Below are 22,182 nucleotides of genomic sequence, written 5' to 3' on the forward strand. Positions count from 1 at the left end.
AGATTATTTTTAAAGCTGGGCATCTCTGCAGCGATTACATCAAATCTTTTGTGTTTTGAAGAAGGCTTGCCCATGATGAATTTCCAAGCTGGGAGGACTGTGTGATCCTGGGATTCCTCACTCCACACTCATGTCAGAGCCTGGCAAAGGAAGGTGTTCTTCCTGTTAATTAGTCGTCTCACTGCTTTCCCTGACATGTGTGCCTGAAATTCCTGGAGGGCATACTCACCTTATTCGTGGAGCCTTCATATTTGTATTCATCGTACCATATGCAACATATACAGTATTTAAGGGACCTTTTGGCAAGTGTGAAAAATAGCGTTTTTTTCTGGGCAAAGTGTTGTGAGTAGACTTAGACTGCAGGTGGCAACAAAAACTCAGGCATGGGAAAAAGGCAGCCCACAAAGGCTTCTGTAGAATTGTCTCACAGTGGAGCCTCTATTTACTTACAGTGACTTCAATAAAAAGACCTGGGAGCTTTAAGCAGCCATTTTATCGGATTTAACAACCATCTCCTCAAATATCCAGCAATTTGAAGCCATCCTATATGTTCTTCACCATGAAAGATTATCTAAGATTACTAGTACAATCTTCAAAGAATCACATATTCACATTTAGTTTAAAAAAATAATAATCAGAATGTCCTTTTCAGCAATAGGGCCTTATTAGGCTAGGTTTGACATTTAATGAGAGATAGCTTCCAAATTATGGCCTTGACAGCCATCACTCATGTTTTTTATGCTGGAACAATTGATTTGCTTGTGCTAAGGTAAGAAGGCAGACCCTCCTGGGGTAGACAGGAGACACGGAGGCATAACATGATTCCTCATTATTTGTAAACCCATTTGGCCCTCCTACAGCTGATATCAATGTTACTGCTTTTGCATTTTGTTTCATCTGAAATTATTGGTTTGCATATTCCTGATTTATTTTTACTCATTGCATGGTTTTTAAAATTTCTGTGAAATTTAAAAAACATGTTTCTTGTAGAGAGTATAAAGGGCTTATTATTTCTTGACCCAGTCTCAGAGTCCTTATCATTTGATGCTAGCATTCAAACTATTCACATTTCTTCTGATAGGTTTGATTTCCTATGTTCCTTCTTACTTTATATCTACTATTTATTATATTTATTATTATCATGCTTTTTCTTTTTATAAATTTCTTCCAGATTAATTAGGATGTTATTTTTAAAATTCATCTTCTTACTCTCTCTCTTCTCAAGCAATTCACAGTTTACTATATATCTCATATCTTAATTCATAGTTAGAGTTAGAAGTCTCTATCCACATACTGAAATCATACCAAAAAACTAGCGAGTCAATGATGAAATCAAAGAGGAAATTAAAAATTACCTTGACACAAACTGTTAATGACAAACCCACAGCCAATATAAGATTCAACAGTGAAAAGCTGAAAGCCTTCCTGCTAAAATATGGAACAAGACAAAGGTGCTCACTCTCACCAGTTCTAGTCAATATTTTATTGGAAAATTCTAGCCACAGCAATCAGACAAGAAAAAGAAATAAAAGGTATCCAAATTGGAAGGGAAGAGGTAAAACTGTCATTATATGCAGAAGACATGATACTATTTCTAGAAAACCCTAAAGACTCCAAACAAAAACTACTATAACCCATAAATGAACTCAACAGGGTAGCAGGAAACAAGATTAACATAAAGAAACTGGTTCCATTTCTTTACACTAACAATGAAATATAAGAAAGGGAATGTAAAAACACAATACCTTTTAAAATTATACCAAATTAAAATACTTAGGAATAAACCTGCCCAAAGAGGTGAAATATTTACATGCTGAGAACTATAACACATTAAAAAAGAAACTGAAGACACTTCAAAGAAAGATATTCAGGCTTTTGGATTGGGAGAATTAATACAGTTAAAATGATCATACTCCCTAAAGTTATCTATCCTTATCAAATTACCCATGATATTTTTCACAGAACTAGAATAAATAATCCTAGAATTTATATGAAACCATAAAAGACTCAGAATTGCCAAAGCAACTCTGAGGAAAAAGAACAAAGCAGGAGGTATTATCCTCCCAGACTTCAGACAATACTACGAAGCTACAATGATCAAAATAGCATGGCACAAAAACAGACATGGATCAATGGAACAGAACAGAAATCCCAGAAATAAACCCACATACTGATGGTTGATTAATCTTATACAAAGGACGCAAGACTATACAATGGGAAAAAGTCTCTTCAGCAAGTGGTGTTGGGAAGTTGGATAGCTTCATGTAAATCAATGAAGTTAGAACACATTCTCACACCATACACAAAAATAAACTCAAAATGGCTTAAAGTCTTATTACATAAGACATAACACCACAAAACTCCTAGAGGAGAACACAGGCAAACATTCTAACAAAAATCATACCAAGGTTTTTTTTAGGTCTATCTCCCAAGGCAATAGAAATAAAAGCAAAAATAAGCAAATGGGACCTAATCAAAATTACTAGCTTTTGCACAGCAGAGGAAACCATAAACAAAATGAAAAGACAACCTATGAAGTGGCAGAAAATATTTGCAAATGATGTGACCAACAAGGGCTTAATTTCCAAGATATACAAATAGCTTATACAACTCAACAACAAGAAAAAATAGTCCAACAAAAAAACAGGCAGAACTAAACGGACATTTCTTCAAAGAAGACATACAGATAGATGGCCAACAGGCATGTGAAAAGATGAGCAACACTGGTAATTATCAGAGAAATGCAAATCAAAACTACAATAAGGTATCACCTCACACTGGTAAGAATGACCATCATTAAAAAGTCCACAAATAAATACTGGAAAGGGTATAGAGAAAGGGAACATTTCTACACTGTTGGTAGGAATATAAGTTGGTGCAGCCATTGTGAAAAATAATATGGAGGTTTCTCCAAAAGCTAAAAATAGAGCTGCCATATGACCCAGCAATCCCACTCCTGGGCATATATCTGGACAAAACTATAATTCAAAAACATGCATGCACCCCTATGTTCACTGCAGCAACTATTCACAATAGCCAAGATATGGAAACAGCCTAAATGTCCATCAACAGATGAAGATGTGGTACAACAGAATACTACTCAGCCATAAAAAGAACAAAATAATACCATTTGCAGAAACAGAGATGGACCTCGAGATTATCATACTAAGTCGGACAGAAAAAGACAAATATCATATATTATCACTTATTTGTGGAATCTAAAATATGACACAAATGAACTTTTATGAAACAGAAACAGACTCACATACAAAGAAAACAGACCTGTGGTTGCCAAGGGGATGGGAGGGGATGGAGTGGAAGTTTGGGGTTAATATACACAAACCATTTTCTAGAGAAAGGAAAAACAACAAGGTCCTACTGTACAGCACAGAGAACTTTATTCGATATTCTGTGACAAACCATAATGGGAAAGAATATAAAATAGAGAAAAAAATGTATAAATGAATCACTTTGCTGTACAGAAATTAACACAACATTGCAAATCAACTATATTTCAATAAAAAAGAAAAAATATACTTCAATCATATAGCCACACTGACTCCCTAAAGATTTATCATCATCAATCCTTCTCCCCTTCCACCAAATTAAGATACTTGGAGTTCTTCTACTTTCTCTTTTATGCAATCTCCCATTCCTAATCCCTATATTTTGTTAATAAAATTAGGATTTGTAGTTATGGGTTCTTTTTTAAACTTTTTGAATAAACAACTTAACAACTAGAAAAATAAAGAATAGTATAAAGAACATCCTTAATGCTGTTTACTCAGATTTACCTATTACTACATTTTACTCCAATTCACTCTACCATTTGCTTTCTCTCTGTGTACACACCAGAGACACTCACAATTATTGTGAACCATCTGAGGGTAAGTTACAAATATAACTTACCTATAGCTTTATCTCTAAACACTTTAGCGTGCAGTTCCTAAAGAGAGTGCTGTTCTCTTACATACCCATAGTAAACAACTTCATAAATGAAATGGGTATAGCATTTTAATCTAATGGATTGTTATGTTAATGCTTATGATTTTTCAGTTGATTTAAGCATGTCTTCTATAGGGTTCTGACCCCTCTTCAGGGCAGTCTGGGGTTAAGGGTTACACTGAGTTGTATCTCTTTAGCCTCCTTTAGTATAGAATTCTCTATAGCCATTCTTGGTATTTTACGACATTACAATTTGTAAATAGTACAATCCCCCTTGACATTTAAAAAATACCAGATTGTTCATTTTATGCTTTTCTTTTTTTTTTTTTTTGGCGGGGGGGGCACATGGACGTTCTCAGGCTAGGGGTCAAATCAAAGCTGCAGCTGCCAGCCTACACCACAGCTCACAGCAATGCCAGATCCCCAAGCCACTGAGCGAGGATTGAACCTGCATCCTCATGGATCCTAGTCAGGTTCATTACCACTGAGCCATGACAGGAACTCCTGTGTCTAATTTTTAAGTGTAGTAATACTAAATCAGTTTTTGATGATGGTGCTCTATTATTTTTATGCATATTAGCAAATGAACTAAATGTTTGTTCTTTTTCATTCTGGTCTCTAATTTTGTATTTTCTGTCATTTTGCTAATTTTTTTAACATTTTGTTTGGATTTATTCTGCTCAATTTCCTTGTACATTATGCCTCTTATCAATTCAGCCTAATTTAATATTTACCCCGTACACTATATTTCAAGTTTGTTTTCAATTGTTTGATTTTTGTCTGACTCTTTTCCAAATATGCTTGTCAACCTTATAATTCCTTGTCTTTGCACATTATTTTTATTTCCTACTTTCCCCTATATTGACTCAAACATTTAAAATGCAACTTCAATATCTAAAGTTCCTGTGACCTCTAATATCTTGTGACCCTTTATCTTGGTAGCATAGTTCCTTCTGTGCTTCATAGCTTACAGTTTGGTTCTTACATTTGGGAGCTCCCACACTTTGCATGTCTCAAACCACTGTACATACCTGTTTACTCCAGTGGACCTGGGACAAGACACTTTGCTGCCACCAGGGAGAGAGCACAGAGCACAGACTTTCACTTCTATTACTCTTCTGAATCTTCCTCCTGCCTCATTCCTATTTCTAGGAAATTTGGACATTTTCTTTTATTTTATGTATATATTGTTTTTTGGCCACTCCCTTGGCAAATGTTTAAGTTCCTGGGCCAGGGATCAAACCTGAGCCACAGCAGGGACCACACTGGATCCTTAACAACTAGGCCACCAGGGAACTGTAAAATGCAAATATTTTAATTTTAGCTCTATTGGCCACTTTCAGGATTTTTATACATTTTGAGACTTTCAGCTTGTCTGCATTGAAATAGCTATTGGAATAGATACTTTCTCTCAAAACATAGTCATCCATATTGTTCACGAGTAAATACTTCACCTAGACACTTTCTAGCAGACAAGAGTGTCTCATGAGACAACTGAGTCTCTTGGACACCAACTCCAATACGCCATATTATAAAAATGTTTATAGTGTCATTATTTTCTTAGTATTTAAAGGTGTTTTTATGTTTTGAATGTATTTATGAATTTATAATCTTCCACTTTAGTGAATAATAACTTCCCATGGCTAGGGCAGATGTTTTCCAAACCATTAAGTTAGTATTGGTAAAAGTTCTCTTTACTCTAGCTGTCATAATTCCTCCTTGGCACTTCATTGACACAGTCTGATTTTTAATTTTAATCCAACAGTTCTTTTAAATGGCTGTAAGTAAAATGTGTATGTTGCTAAATATTACTTGTTGGTTGCATATTGATCAATAGTTTCCATTGCCATTTCATGGTTCAAGAAAATTTGACTTGTAGAATTTCTGTTTTTAAGAACCAAATGAAATTTTTCAAGCCTAAAAGTTTTCTATTTGAAAAACCTTCTCTGAAAACTGTTATAATGAACTTGGTAAAGTTACCAAGTTCATTATAACAGTTATAAAACTTATATAATTTACATAAATTTATATAAATCTGTTGCATTTCTATACACTAACAATGAAGTATCAGGAAAAAAATTAAGGAAACAACTCCACTTACCATCATATAAAATATGTATGAATAAATTCACCTAAGGAAGCAAAAGATCTGTACTCCAAAAACTGTAAGAAGCTGATGACAGAAACTGAAGGTGATACAAACAGATGGAAAGGTATACTGTGTTTTTGGAATGGAGGAATCAATATTTTTAAAATGATCATACTACCCAAGGCAATCTACACATAATGCAATTCCTGCCTAATTCCCAATGGCATTTTTTACAGAACTGGAAAAAATTTTTTTAATTTGTATGGAAACACAAAAGACCCCAACTAGCCAAAACAATCCTGAGAAAAAAAAAAAACTAGACGACTCATTCTCCTTGAGTTTTTACTACACAACAAAGCTGCAGTAGTCAAAAAATATGGAACTGGCACAAAAACAGAGACACAGAGCCATGGAACAGGATAGAAGCCCAGCAATGAACCCACACACTTATGGCTAATTAATTTATGACAAAGGAGGCAAGAATATACAATGGAGAAAAGACAGTTTCTTCAATAAGTGGTGCTGAGATAACTGGACAGCTTCACATAAAAGAATGAAATTAGAACACTCTCGAACACCATATACAAAAAATAAACTTAAAGTGGGCTAAAGACCTAAATGTAAGACAGGATTCTGTAAAACTCCTAGGAAAACATGGGAAGAACATTCTTTGACATAAGTGGTGGCAGTATTTTTTGGATCTGTCTTCTAGAGTAATGGAAACAAAAGGAAAAATAAACAAATGGAACCTAATTAAACATAAAAGTTTTGCACAGCAAATGAAACTATGAACAACGAAAAAAAGACAACCTATAGAATGGGATAAAGATAACTGCAAATGATGCAACCAATAAGGGATTAATTTCTAAAATATACAAAAGCTTATACAGCTCAATATCAAAGAAACAACCTGAGAGTTCTCCTGTGGTGCAGTGGGTTATGGATCTGGCATTATCACTAAAGTGGCTTGGGTTACTGCCGTCCCTTGGGTTTGATCCCTGGCCCAGAAACTTTCACATGTTGCAGGTGCAGCCAAAAAAAAGAGGGAGGGGCAGGAGACCTAAATAGGCATTTCTCCAAAGAAGACATACAGATGGCCAATAGGTATATGAAAAGATGTTCAACAATGCTGATTATTAGAGAAACGCAAATCAAAACTACGAGGTACCACTTTACGTCTGTCGGAATGGATATCATTAATAAATCTACATAATAACAGATGCTAGAGAGGGTGTAGAGAAAAGGGAATCCTCCTACACTATTGGTGGGAATGTGAATTGGTACAGCCACTATGGAGAACAGCATGGAAGTTCCTACAAAAACAAAAACATAACTACCATATGATGTGCAATCCCACTCCTCGGCATACATATGGAGAAAACCAGAAGTCAGAAATACATATCTACCTCAATGCTCACTGTAGCACTATTACCAATAGCCAAGACATGGAAGCAACCTAACTGTCCATCAGAAGATGAATGGATAAAGAATATGTAGTACACACACACACACTGGAATGTTACTCAGTCATAAAAAAGAATGAAATAATGCCATTTGCAGCAACATAGGTGTACCTAGAGATTATCATACTAAGTAAAGTAAGTCAGATAAAGACAAATATCATATGATATCACTTATTTGTGGAGTCTAAAAATGACACAAAGGAATTTACATACAAAACAGCAATAGACTCACAGACCACAGAAAACAAACTTACCATTACCAGAGGGAAAGGGGAGATAAATTAGGTGTTTGGGATTAACAGACACACCCCACCGTATATAAAACAGATAAACAAGATCCTACTTATAGCACAGGGAACTATATTCAATATCTTATAATAACCTATAATGGAAAATAATCTGAAAAAGAATAACTGAATCACTTTTCTATAAATGTGACATATTGTAAATCAATTATACTTCAATTAAAAAAATCTTCTGGAGTTCCTGCTGTGGCTCAGCAGGTTAAGGACCCAACATTGTCTCTGTGAGGACACAGGTTTGATCTCTGGCCTCACTCAGGGGTTAAGGATTTGGCATTGCTGCAAGCTGTGGTGTGGATCACGGATGTGGCTCAGATCTGGTGTAGCAGTGACTGCGGCACAGGCTGGCAGCTGCAGCTCTGATTCGACCCCTGGTCTGGGAACTTCCATATGTTGCACATGTGGCCATTAAAAAAAAAAAAAAAAAAAAAAAAACTTCTCTGATATTAGGAAATAAAGCATGTCCTGTATTTACTGCTCAAAAATGCTGTCTATTTTCCCATCTTAACTAGTCAAACTTTCTAACGAAGTTATTTAACATCATATTTATTTATTTACTTATCAACGAACATATGTAATTTCTAGGATGATCTCATGTCACTAAATATTCTTTCTTTCTGATGGGGGTGTGATGGAGCTCACTATACAAAGAACACTGATGTAGGAGTTCCCGTCGTGGCGCAGTGGTTAACGAATCCGACTAGGAACCATGAGGTTGCGGGTTCGATCCCTGCCCTTGCTCAGTGGGTTAACGATCCGGCGTTGCCGTGAGCTGTGGTGTAGGTTGCAGACGCGGCTTGGATCCCGCGTTGCTGTGGCTCTGGTGTAGGCCGGTGGCTACAGCTCCGATTCAACCCCTAGCCTGGGAACCTCCATATGCCGCGGGAGTGGCCCAAAGAAATAGCAAAAAGACAAAAAAAAAAAAAAAAAACAAAGAACATTGATGTAGAAAAAAGCAAAGTCATAGAGTACAAGTCAGTAGGTACAGTTAGTCCTGTTCAGGCTGAAGTGCACTGATTTTAATGACCAGTCCTGGGTGTCTAGACAGAAATATTCATATATAGAGAGCCCAAAAATAAACCCAGACATCTATGATCATTAATCTTCAACAAAGGAGGCAAGAGCATAAAATGGGAAAAAGTCTTTTCAGCAAGTGGTGCTGAGAAAACTGGACGGCTGCATGTAAAACAGTGAAAGTAGAACACACCTTCACATCATGCACAAGTATAAATGCAAAATGGTTAAAGACTTAAACATAAGACAAGACACCATAAAACTCCTAGAAGAAAACATAGGCAAAACATTCTCTGATATAAACCACACCCATATTTTTTTTAGGTCAGTCTCCAAAGGCAATAGAAATAAAAACAAAAATAAACCAATGCGACATAATCAAAATTACTAGCTTTTGCATAGCAAAGGAAGCCATAAAACAAACAAACACCCCCTCCCAATGAAAGGACAATCTACAGAATGGGAGAAAATAGTTGCAAATAACGCAATCAACAAGGGCTTAATCTCCAAAATACACAAACAACTCATACAACTCAACAACAAAAATACAAACAATCCAGTTGAAAAATGGGCAGATCTAAATAGCCATTTCTCCACATGAAAAAATGCTCAACATCTCCAGTCATTAGAGAAATGCAAATCAAAACTACAATGATGGGTCACTTGGTGCAGTGACAGCCAGGAGCGTGGCGCAGGGCTGAGAGGCAAGGGGAGTTACCCATGCTCGCCAAGTGGAACCCAGCTTTGAGGTACACCGGTGCCTTCTGCCTGGGCCCACAGTGCCAGACACCTGCCAAGTCCAAAGTGGGAGTCCAGCAGAGCATTCCGCCCTCAAGGTCTCCAACCTGAGCATATGCCAGTTGACATGGGAAACACTGAGGCCAGCAATTTAAGGATTTTCATGTTTGATGGCAGTGAATGCAGAGCCCTGGATCTCTTGGTCACAGACAGACAGCAAGGAATCCTGAGGAAGAACAAGACACCTAAGGGCATGTGTTTTGGATGGAATAGCTACAGGATGATGAAGTCTCCATTGACTCAGATCCCTGAGTGACTACCTGGATTAGCATTTCTGCCCACCCCGCATGGGACATGGGAGTCATTAAAGCCACTAATACTCAGGCATGGAGATGATGAAATCCAATCAGGTTTGAGGCCCTAACCTCTGTATTCATAATAGCATTCAAAAAGGAAGCAAAATACAATTCTTATCTGCAAAAAGGATGCCAAAAACCTATAAAAATGAAAAGGCAGAGAACTCTAACTCAGATAAAGGAGAAAGGAAAAAACTCCAGAAAAAGAACTAAGTGATCTGGAGATTAATAACGTCCAGGGAAAAGACTTTAGACTGATGATGCTGAAGATGATACAAGACATTGGAAATAAACTGGAGACAAAGATTGATAATTTACAGCAAACACTGAGCAAAGAAATACAAGATGTAAAACTTAAGCAGAGATGCAAAAATACAATAACTGAAATAAAAAATTCGTTAGAAGCAACCAACAGCAGAATATAGGAGGCAGAAGAATGAATAAGCGAGGTGGAGGAGAGACTAGTGGAAATCACTGGTGTGGAACAGAAAAGAGAAAAAAGATTGAAAAGAAAGGAAGACAGTCTCAGAGAACTCTGGGACAACATTAAACACACCAACATCCATATTATAGAGGTGCCAGAAGGAGAAGAGAGAGAGAAGGAGACAGAAAAAATATTTGAAGAGATAATAGCCAAAACTTTCCTAACATGGGAAAGGAACCTCTCCCTCAAATCCAGGAAGTGCAATGAGTTCCATATAAAATAAACCCAAGGAAGAACACCCCAAAACACATATTAATCAAAGTGACCAAAATTAAAGACAAAGAGAAAATACTGAAAGCACCTAGAGAAGAGAAACAAGTAACATACAAGGGAACCCCAATAAGTTTATCAGCAGATTTTCAGCAGAAACTCTGCAGGCCAGAAGAGAGTGTCACAATATACTTAACATAATGAAAGGAAAAAACCTCCAACCAAGATTACTCTACCCAACAAGGCTCTCATTCAGATTTTTTGTTTGTTTGTTTGTTTGTTTGTTTGTTTTTTGTCTCTTTGCTATTTCTTTGGGCCACTCCCGCGGCATGTGGAGGTTCCCAGGCTAGGGGTCGAATCGGAGCTGTAGCCGCCAGCCTACGCCAGAGCCACAGCAACGGAGGATCCGAGCCACGTCTGCAACCTACACCACAGCTCACGGCAACGCCGGATCGTTAACCCACTGAGCAAGGGCAGGGACCGAACCCGCAACCTCATGGTTCCTAGTCGGATTCGTTAACCACTGCGCCACAACGGGAACTCCCTCTCATTCAGATTTGAAGAAGAAATCAAAAGCCTTGCAGATAAGCAAAAGCTGAGAGAATTCAGCAACACTAAACCAGCTTTACAACAAATACTAAAGGAGCTTCTCTAGGCAGGAAAGAAAAGGCCACAACCAGAAACAAAAATACCACAAACAACAAGGCTCACCGGTAAAGACATACACAGTAGAGATAGGAAATCATCCACGCACAAATTATGCTACCAAAATCAGGAAGCATGAGAAGAGGACGGTAGAAAGGCAGGACAATGGAGATGCACTTGCAATTAAAAGACCAACAACTTAAAACAATCTCATATATATATAGACTCATATCAAAACTTCAGAGTAACTGCAAACCAAAAATCTACAACTGATGCACAAACAAATAAGAAAAAGCTCAAATACCACACTAAAGATAGTCATCAAACCACAAGAGGAGAGAACAAGAGAAAGGAAGAAAAAAGAGCAACAAAACCAAATCTGAAACAGTTAATAAAATGGCAGTAAGAACATACATATCAATAATTATCTTAAATGTTAATGGACTAAATGCCTCAACCAAAAGATGAAGACTGGCTGAATGGATACAAAACCAAGAACCATATATATGCTGTCTTCAAGAGACCCACTTCACTTCTAGGGACACATAGAAATTGAAAGTGAGAGGATGGAAGAAAATATTCCGTGCAAACGGGGATCAAAAGAAAGCTGGAGTAGCAATACTCATAACAGACAAAATAGACCTTAAAATGAAGAATATTTTAAGGTACAAAGAAAGACATTACATAATGGTCAAAAGACCAATCTAAGAAGATATAACAGTTGTAAATATATAGGCACCCAACATAGGATCACCACAACATATAAGGCGACTACTAACAACCTTAAAAGCAGAAATTGACAATAACACAGTAATAGTGGGGGACTTTTAACACCCTACTTAGAGCAATGGGACAGATCATCCAGACAGAAAATCAATAAGGAGACACAGACCCTGAATGAAACATTAGACCAGATGGACTTAATAGATATTTATAGAACATTCCATCCAAAAGCAACAGAGTACACATTCTTCTCAAGTGCACATGGACCATTCCCTAAGATTGATCACATCCTAGGCTACAAATCCAACCTCGGTAACTTTAAGAAAATTGAAATCATATCAAGCATCTTTTCTGACCACAATGCTATATGACTGGAAATCAACAACAACAACAACAAAACTGCAAAAAACACAAACACATGGAGACTAAACAACATGCTACTAAACAACCAATGGATTACTGAAGAAATCAAAAAGGAAATTAAAAAAAATACCTAGAAGCAAATGACAACAAAGATACGACACTCCAAAACCTGTGGGATGCAGCAAAAGCTGTTCTAAGAGGAAAGTTTATAGCAATACAAGCCTACCTCAGGAAACAAGAAAAAGCTCAAATACACAACCTAAGTCTATATCTAAAGCAATGAGAGAAAAATGAACAGAGAAGACCTAAAGATAGCAGAAGGAAAGAAATCATAAAGATCAGAGCAGAAATCAATGAAGTAGAAATGAAGAAAACCATAGAAAAGATCAATGAAACTAAAAGCTGGTTCTTTGAAAAAATACAAAATTGATAAACCCTTAGCCAGACGTATCAAGAAAAAAAGAAAGAGGACTCAAATCAATGAAATTAGAATGAAAAAGGAGAAGTTACAATAGACAGACATCACAGAAATAGAGAGGACTATAAGAGACTAGTACATGCAACTATATGCCAATAAAACAGAAAACCTAGAAGAAATGGAGAAATTCTTAGGAAAGCAAAATCTTCCAGGACTAAATCAAAATGAAATAGAAAAGATGAATGGACCAATCACAAGAACTGAAATTGAAACTTTGATTTTAAAACTTCCAACGAAAAAAAGTCCAAGACCAGATGGCTTCACAGGCAAATTCTATCAAGCATTTAGAGAAGAGATAACACCTCTCCTTCTGAAACTATTCCAAAAAATTACAGAGGAAAGAACACTCCCAAACTCATTCTATGAAGCTACTATCACCCTGATACCAAAACCAGACAAAGATATCACTAAAAAAGAAAATTACAGGCCAATTTCACTGATGAACATTGATGCAAAAATCCTCAACAAAATACTAGCAAACCACATCCAAAAATACATGAAAAGGATTGTACATCATGATCAAGTGGGATTTATCCAGGGATGCAAGGGTTCTTCAATATCTGCAAATCCATCAGTGTGATACACCACATTAACAAACTGAAGAATAAAAACCAGGAGTTCCCGTCGTGGTGCAGTGGTTAACGAATCCGACTAGGAACCATGAGGTTGCGGGTTCGGTCCCTGCCCTTGCTCAGTGGGTTAACGATCCGGCGTTGCCGTGAGCTGTGGTGTAGGTTGCAGACGCGGCTCGGATCCCGCGTTGCTGTGGCTCTGGCGTAGGCCGGTGGCTACAGCTCCGATTCAACCCCTAGCCCGGGAACCTCCATATGCCGCGGGAGTGGCCCAAGAAATAGCAACAACAACAAAAGACAAAAAGACCAAAAAAAAAAAAAAACAAAAACAAAAAAAACCATATGATCCTCTCAATAGATGCAGAAAAAGCCTTTGACAAAATCCAACACCCATTTCTGATAAAAACCCTTCAGAAAGTGGGCATAGTGGGAACCTACCTCAACATAATAAAGGCCATATATGACAAACCCAGAGCGAACATCATTCTCAATGGTGAAAAGCTGAAAGAATTCCCGCTGAGATCAGGAACAAGACAAGGTTGTCTGCTCTTGCCACTACTATTCAACATAGTTTTGGAAGTCCTAGCCACGGCAATCAGAGAAGCAAAAGAAATAAAAGGAATCCAAATTGGAAAGGAAAAAGTAAAACTATCACTATTTGCAGATGACATTAGAGACATTAGAGAATCCTAAAGACTACCAGAAAACTGTTAGAGCTCACCCATGAATTTGGCAAAGTCACAAGATACAAAATTAACACACAAAAATCAACTCCATTTCTATATACTAACAATGAAAGATCAGAAAGAGAAATTAGGGAAATAATCCCATTTACCATCTCATCAAAAAGAATAAAATACCTAGGAATAAACCTACCTAAAGAGACAAAAGACCTGTACTCTGAAAACTATAAGACTATAAGAAACTATAAGAAAGCAAACACAAACAGATGGAAAGACATACCATGCTCTTGGATTGGAAGAGTCAATATTATCAAAATGGCATAATACCCAAGACAATCAATAGATTCAATGCAATCCCTATCAAATTACCAAGAATATTTTTCACAGAACTCAAACAAAATATCTTAAAGATTGTTTGGAAGCACAAAAGACCCAGAAGAGCCAAAGACATCCTGAAAAAGAAAAATGGAGCTGGAGGAATCAGGCTCCCGGAATTCAGACTATACCACAAAGCTACACTCATCAAAATCATATGATACTGGCACAAAGACAGAAATAGAGATCAGTGGAACAGGATAGAAGGCCCAGAATTAAACCCACACACTTACAGTAAACTAATCCATGACAATAGAGGCAAGAATATACAATGGAGAAAAGGCAGCCCCTTCAATAAGTGGTGCTGGGAAAACTGGGCAGCCACATGTAAAGGAATGAAATTAGAACACTCACTAACACCATACAGAAATATCAATTCAAAATGGATTAAAGAACTAAATATAAGACCAGATACTATAAAACTCTTAGAGGAAAACAGAGGCCAAACACTCTCCGAAATAAATAACAGCAACATCTTCTCAGATCCACCTCCTAGAGTAATGACAATAAAAACAAAAATAAACAAATGGGACTTAATTAAACTTGAAAGTCTTTGCACAGCAAAGGAAACCCTAAACGAAATGAAAAGACAACCCACACAATGAGAGTAAATATTTGCAAATGAAGCAACTGACAAGGGATTCATCTCCAAAATTTATAAACATCATCCATAGCTCAATACCAAAAAAAACAAACAACCCCATCCAAAAATGGGCAGAAGATCTAAACAGACAATTCTCCAAAGAAGACATACACATGGCCAAAAAACACATTGAAAAGATGTTCAACATTACTCATTATTAGAGAAATGCAAATCCAAACCACTATGAGGTACTATTGGCCAGAATGGCCATCATCAAAAAGTGTACAAACAATAAGTGCTGGAGAGGGTGTGGAGAAAAGGGAACCCTATTACACTGCTGGTAGGAATGTAAACAACCTAAATGCCCATTGACAGAGGAGTGGATAAAGAAGATGTGGTACACATACACAATGGAATATTACTCATCCATTAAAAGGAAAGAGATAACAGCATTTGCAGCAACATGGATGGACCGAGAAATTATCATGATAAGTGAAGTCAGTCAGATAGTGAGACACCAACATCAAATGCTATCATTTACACATGGAATCTAAAAAAAAAAAAAAGGACACAATGAACTTCTTTGCAGAACAGATACTATGCTACTAAACAACCAATGGATCACTGAGGAAATCAAGGAATACCTAGAAACAAATTACAGTAAAGATACAACAATCCAAATCCTATGGGATGCAGCAAAAGCAGTTCTAAGAGGGAAGTTTATAGCAATACCAGCTTACCTTAGGAAACAACCTAACCTTACGTGCTAAGTAACCAGAGAAAGAACAATCAAAACCCCAAGTGAGTAGACAGCCACTCTCTTGCCACTTTAATTCAATATAGGTTTGGAAGTCCTAGAAGAAAAAGAAACAAAAGGAATCCAGATTGGAAGGGAAGAACTAAAACTATCACTCTTTGCATCGTCATAATACTATACCTAGAATATCCTAAAGATCCCACAAGAAAACTGTTAGAGCTGATTGATGAATTTGGTAAAGTTGCAGGTACAAAATTAACACGCAGAAATCAACTGCATTTCTATATAGTAACAATGAAAGATGAGAAAGAGAAATTAGGGAAACCATCTCATTTATCATCACATCAAAAAGAATAAAATAGCTAGAAATAAGCCTACCTAAAGAGACAAAAGACCTGTATCCTGAAAACTATAAGACACTGATGAAAGAAATATGACAGAAACATAAGGAGAGATATAACATGCTCATGGACTGGAAGAATCAGTATTGTCAAATGACTATACTCTTCAAGACAATCTACAGATTCAATGCAATCCCTATCAAATTACCAATGGCATTTTTCACAGAACTAGAAAAAAATTTTTTAATTATGTGGAAATACAAAAGACTATGAATAGCCAAAGCAATACTGAGAAAGAAAAATGGGGCTGGAAAAATCAGTTTTCCTAACTTCAGACTATACTTTAAAACCACAGTCATCTAAACAGTATTAAACCAACACAAAACCCAGAAATACAAATCAATGGAATAGGATAAAAAGCCCAGAAATAAACCCACACACCTATGGTCAGCTAATCTATGACAAAAGAGGTAAGAGTATACAATGGAGCAAAGACAGTCTCTTCAATAAGTTGTGCTGGGAAAACTGGACAACTACGTGTAAAAAATGAAATTATGACACTCTCTAACACCATATAAAAATAAACTCAAAACAGATTAAAGACCTAAATATAAGACCAGATACTCTAAAACTCTTAGAAGAAAAATAGACCAAACACTCTGACATAAACCAGAGAAGTTTCTTCTCATATCTACCTCCTATAGTAATGAAAATAAAAACAAAAATAAATAAATGGGACCTAATTAAACTTAAGTTTTTGCACAGCAAAGGAAACAATTTACAAAACTAAAAGAAAATCCATAGAATGGGAGAAATCTTTACAAATAAAGTGACTGACAAGGGATTAATCTCCAAAGTACATAAACAAAATGCATAAGCTCAAATTAAAAAAAATTAAAAATGGGTAAAAAATCTAAATAGACATTTTTCTAAAGAAGACATACAAATGTCTAAAAAATACATGGAAAATGTCAACATCACTAATTATTATAGACATGCAAATCAAAACTACTATGAGGTACCATCTTATACCAGCCAAAATGGCCATAATCAAAAAGTCTACAAACAATAAATATGGAGATGTTGAGGAGAAAAGGGAAGCCTCTTATACTGTTGGTGGGAATGTAAGTTGGTGCAACCACTATGGAAAACAGCATGGAGGTTCCTCAGGAAACTAATGTACGAAATAATTCCATTTGCAGCAACATGGCAGAACCCAGAAATTACCATGCTAAGTGAAGTTAGATAGTAAAAGACAAACAGGATTATCATTTATATATGGAATCCCCCCCCAAAAAAAAAAGAATACAAATGAACTTATTTGCAGAACAGAAACAGATTTGCAGACTTTGAAAACATACTTAGGGTTTCCAAAGTGAACAGACAGGTGGGGGAGGGATGGATTAGGGGTTTGGCACTGGCATATGCACACTGTAATACATGGAATGACTGATCAACAGGGACCTGCTGTATAGCACAGAGAACTCTACCCAAGATTCTATGATAATATATGTGGGAAAAGAATCTGAAAGGGAATGGATAAGTGTACCTATTAACTGAATCATTTTGTTGTAGAGAAGAAATTATCACAACATGTAAATTAACTATACTTTGGAGTTCCCATTGTGGCTCAGCAGTAACGAACCCAACTAGGATCCATGAGGATGAGGGTTTGACTCCTGGCCTCACTCAGTGGGTTAAGGAGCTGGTGTTGCCATGAGCTGTAGTGTAGGTCATAGATGCAGCATTGCTCTGGTTGTGACATAGGTCAGCAGCTGTAGCCCATTCGACCCCTTGTCTGGGAACTTCCATAAACTACAGCTGCAGCCCTAAAAAAAGGAAAAAAAAACCAAATTGATGACAAAAAGAAAAACTCAATAAAATACATAATTTCCAATAACACCTATTTAACATATTTTATGTTAAATTACTAATGCACATGTGCATAATTATTTCTCATATATCATTTGGGAGTTTTTTGGTGGGTTGTTGTTACTTGACTAGTATGGCTGTGTCCTGGGTCACTCTCTAAGAAGCCTTTCTCCAGAGATGTCTGTCAGGATTCAGACTTGAGTGAGTCTATTTCACTTCATGGCTGAACATATTTGAACAGACTGTTTATAAAATAAAAATAAAATGACTAATAGTTCATTGTGACTGGTTCATTTATTCCAAAAATTTTTTTTATTTAATTTATTATCTGTGCATTTATTTATTTTTGCTTTTTAGGGCCACACTTGTAGTATATGGAAGTTCCCAGGCTAGGGGTCGAATGCTATGCCACAGCCACAGCAACATGGGATCCAAGCCACGTCTGTGACCTACACCACAACTCACAGCAACATCAGATCCCCTACCCACTGAGCAAGGCCAGGGATAAAACCTGCATCCTCATGGATACTACTCAAATTTGTACCCACTGCACCACAACAGGAACTCCCAAAAATTCTTTTTTAAAATTCTGTCTCCATGCTTAAATTTCACACTGATGGAACAAAACAATTATTTGCCAACTCAAACTTCACATCAGAATCATGAGAACAGAGTTATGACCACAAAGATTCAGTGTGCCAACCTGACATTTTTAAATCAATAGCGTTTTTTAAAAAATTCACTCATCAGTTTCTATGGGATAGCTGAAAGTGACAAAATCAGAGAACCCCGAATGGTAGACTACCTTGCAAGTGATTTTTAGATGCTGCCATACTTTGTGCTGTAAATAATTAACTCGTAGATCACATAAAATTACTTGAAACTCAAAACCTGGAATGCTTCCCAATTTTGTCAGACTTACTAGTTATTACAACGTCCATGTCCTTTTAGCTAAGAAGGTGGGTGAAGATAAAAAGTGACCTGTTCTTATGTGTTTAACACAATTACAAATAAATATATAATGCTTCTAAAAAATCAGGTTAGATCTGAAGTACAGATGAAAATAGGAAAATGCTTTTCCTTGCTTTAAACAACAGTAGCCCATCATGTACAAATGTGTCAGATGATAAAGTATCTTCATGTTAAAAACAATGCCATATAAAAAAGAAAGCTTTCTTGATGGTACTAAAATAAATGAAAAAAAAAAAGAAAAGATATGGTATACTCAGGTAATTCATATATCGGAAAAAGATAATGTTGACAAATATGCTCATGCTCACAGATATTATACAGGAGCTATATATGTATGAACCGTGGTATATGTACAAAGAAATAGAAGCCATTATTCCTCTGCTGAATATGTGCCAAATTTGTGACTTAATCACTTCATAATCTTAATGGACAAAATTCCTCTTCCTTTTTTATTTATTTATTTATTTATTTATTTTTTTGTCTTTTTGCTATTTCTTTGGGCCGCTCCCGCGGCATATGGAGGTTCCCAGGCTAGGGGTTGAATCGGAGCTGTAGCCACCGGCCTACACCAGAGCCACAGCAACGCGGGATCCGAGCCACATCTGCAACCTACACCACAGCTCACGGCAACGCCGGATTGTTAACCCACTGAGCAAGGGCAGGGACCGAACCCGCAACCTCATGGTTCCTAGTCGGATTCGTTAACCACTGCGCCACAACGGGAACTCCTCTCTTCCTATAATTTAAAATGATAACTTTTAAAAGGCTGTATAGTGAGAGGCTGTGATATTTTAATATCTGTTCTAAGAAGTACTTTAAACGCACATAAGAATTGCCAATTGTCAGAAAGATCAAATGCAATCAGCTACTATCCCATGCAAATTAATGGCAGGTAGTCAATATTCATATGTGTGCACATATATGAAATATATATTAGCATACAACATATAAATAAAACCAAATATTGGATATTAATATTGAATATAAAATCACACCAGAAAATGCACTGTGGTGAAATCAGAAGCATTCTGGTGTAAATAGATTATAAATTTTTATGCAGTTCTCATGGATAATACTGTGAAACAGGTGGAAATTGTAAAAAAAAAGATCCCCCAAAATCTTGACTATATGAAAGGATGCATGCCTATTATAAGGCCTCTTTTCTTGTTTACAACCAACGTCAGAAAGTAACTCTGAACTAAGGAGAATAAAATGATTAAACAAGACACAGGAATACACTTACTGTTGCAGAAAGGAAACCAAAAGAAATAATAAATGAATGGGAAATGAAGATTCTACAAATAAAAATATCAATCCTTATGGGAAAGAGGCTTAAAATTAAAAATAAAGAGACTATAGATATCCTAATTTCATCTTTTGAATGGATATTTACAAAACTAAGCTAAATGTCTTCATATTTTGCATTTATTAGGAGAAAACTGATTTTTTGTGACTATGTCTAATTCACAAAATGCAGTCATTACCTTGCCTTTTAAGTATTCTGCAGTTTTATGTATTAATATATTTCAACTTAAATGGTCTTAAGCAGAATGTAATACTTGGTATTTTAAAAATTACCACCGTGTTTAGAAATTCTAAAAGTGATTTACAAGTCTTTTTTAAAAAATTACATTCTTAAAAAATTTGGTAGTGGTCTGTTTTTCACAATAATAATCACATTGGAATGCTGCAAAAGATGTTTCAATAAGCTTATATTTATATATGATTGTCACTGTATTGAGAAAATGTCAATCATGTCAATAGTTTGCCTTGAAAATAAGATAAGCGAGGAATATTTTAAATACATTATAATTCTATTCCTTTAAAGTCAAGAAAGCGAAAGATAAATTCTGATTTTGACATACTTAAGATACCAATTTTATAACGTTTTAATACACTTCATTTTTACTTTCTCAATACTTTTGAACTACTTTCACATTATATCTGTATCACCTGCGTATAACCTGTTTTGTAAGGGTCTTTTGAACAAGTGAAGAAGTGGCTAATTCGTGTGGTTGAAGAGGCCACTAAGGGCCACTAAAGAAAGTATCCGTTTTTACAACCTTCCAGAGGGCAGAGGAAAAAGAACAGTAATGAAGTGTGTTCAGCTGCAAACCTCCCTTTTTGCCCTCGGACTAAGTCTCCTGGGCACCACCCCCTCCTCCCCTGAACACCCCCACGTCACCCCGCCCCCGAGGGCCTGGCAGGGCGGAAGTCCCTCCATTCCGCCCCGACTGCCAGCATGCAGGGGCTTCCCCACCAGCCACTTGGGTCTGTCCCAGACGCCCCAGCGGGAAAGTCTCAACCACCAGCCCCTGAGCCCTGGATCCTGCAGTAAAATGACCTCCTTATACGTTACCTGAGAAGGCAGAGAAGGAACCATGCAGGTCAGGCAGGAAGGAGCGGCGGTGCACCCCGCATCTCAGGTTGGGGCAGGCGGGGAGCAGCTTCCTCCGGACGTGGAGCCATCACGCTGTGTCCCAACACTGCCAGGGAACCCTTTTCTCCCACCTCGCAGAAGACCACCCACCAAGACCATACGCGGATACGCATGCGCTTCATCGCCTGCGAGTGCTGCTTAGCGCGCCCCCTTCAGGCCCTTTAAGTCAGTGCAGGATGCTCAGAACTCGTGGACAACATGCGACCCCCTCAGCCAGCCGGGATGCTGAGTCACTCAAAATCTGTGTTTCAGCATCTCAACTGGTGGCACTGGCTATGCTTTAATCTGGCCATGCCTGCTCTCTTGCCTGGGATGTGCCTCACTCCTTGTAGCCATGCCTGTAGGACAAGACTGTCATCTGACTTTTACGTCATCTAAAAAAATCCTGTCTCTCCTAGATCACAATGACAGCATCCATTTCCAGTCACTAGAAAAGAGCCACCAACTTGCACCTTTGGATTCTCCACTGAATTTTCAACCACAGAGGACAGCTGCTCTACTTGGAATAAAATTCTCTTTAACTGTTGTGGCTCAGTGGGTTAAGAACCTGACTAGTATCCATAAGGATAAGGGTTCAACCTCTGGCCTTGCTCAGCGGGTTAAGGATCCAGCATTACCACAAGCTGCAGCATAGGTCACAGATGCAGCTTGGATCGGGGATTGCTGTAGCTGTGGCATATGCCAGCAGCTGCATCTCCAATTCAACCCCTAACTCTGGGAACTTCCATATGACGCAGGTGTGGCCATAAAAAAAAAAAAAATAAAAATGAGATAAAT

General features: G+C 37.1%; 2 long non-coding RNA genes across 10 annotated transcripts in view; both read right to left on the bottom strand.

The window, feature by feature from the left end:
* LOC102160389 (uncharacterized) overlaps positions 1-21,504 on the bottom strand; it is a 96,589-nt gene extending 75,085 nt beyond the window's left edge. For all 9 annotated transcript variants that reach the window (XR_014829974.1, XR_014829975.1, XR_014829973.1 and 6 more), the window contains exon 1: positions 21,325-21,504. This is a non-coding gene — a long non-coding RNA (uncharacterized LOC102160389). The remainder of the gene's footprint in view (positions 1-21,324) is intronic.
* On the bottom strand, positions 4,541-9,872 carry LOC146395904 (uncharacterized). Its single transcript, XR_014829985.1, has 2 exons — positions 5,952-9,872; positions 4,541-5,898 (listed from the first exon to the last, which is right to left on the bottom strand). It is a non-coding gene; the product is annotated as an uncharacterized LOC146395904 (long non-coding RNA).
* Positions 21,505-22,182: the final 678 nt, after the last annotated feature.

This window comes from Sus scrofa, chromosome 15 (genome assembly GCF_054392235.1).
Source record: "Sus scrofa isolate SSC_HxYL_T2T_F1_AM1 chromosome 15, Sscrofa_HxYL_maternal_Yorkshire_Landrace_v2.0, whole genome shotgun sequence".
Lineage (NCBI taxonomy): Eukaryota > Metazoa > Chordata > Mammalia > Artiodactyla > Suidae > Sus > Sus scrofa.